This window comes from Sinocyclocheilus grahami, unplaced genomic scaffold (assembly GCF_001515645.1).
Source record: "Sinocyclocheilus grahami isolate Dianchi unplaced genomic scaffold, SAMN03320097.WGS_v1.1 scaffold398.1, whole genome shotgun sequence".
NCBI lineage: Eukaryota > Metazoa > Chordata > Actinopteri > Cypriniformes > Cyprinidae > Sinocyclocheilus > Sinocyclocheilus grahami.
Genome location: NW_015505577.1, coordinates 1,398,152 through 1,398,492, shown reverse-complemented (window position 1 = coordinate 1,398,492; position 341 = coordinate 1,398,152). Strand labels below are relative to the sequence as shown.

At 38.7% G+C, this 341-nt stretch overlaps 1 pseudogene; it reads left to right on the top strand.

The window, feature by feature from the left end:
* Positions 1 to 341, top strand: part of LOC107550450 (pre-mRNA 3' end processing protein WDR33-like) — a 6,563-nt pseudogene that overhangs the window by 3,151 nt on the left and 3,071 nt on the right.

Sequence of the window (341 nt, the reverse complement as noted above, 5' to 3'; positions counted from 1 at the left end):
GATATCGTCCTCTTTTGGAAGGCCAAACAAAGTAGTTTCGCTTTCACAAAGAAACACACAGCGCCTTAACGACATTGCGGTGACGGTTACAACAATACTACAGCGAGAATAAAAGTTAAGCCGCCTTTCTTTGCGTGAACATTATGCAAATCTTCCCACATTGTGATGTAGACGTGGGGGCGTGTTGGAACGAGACGTTTTTGGTAGGCGTGGTTGACTTTTTTTTTATTTTTTTATTTTTTATAAAGAATATCTCTTTGGATTTGAGACTTTAGTCTTTGCAACTTTACAGATCTTCTTTATGCACCAAGAGCTTGTAACACTCCAAAGAGAAAGGAAAA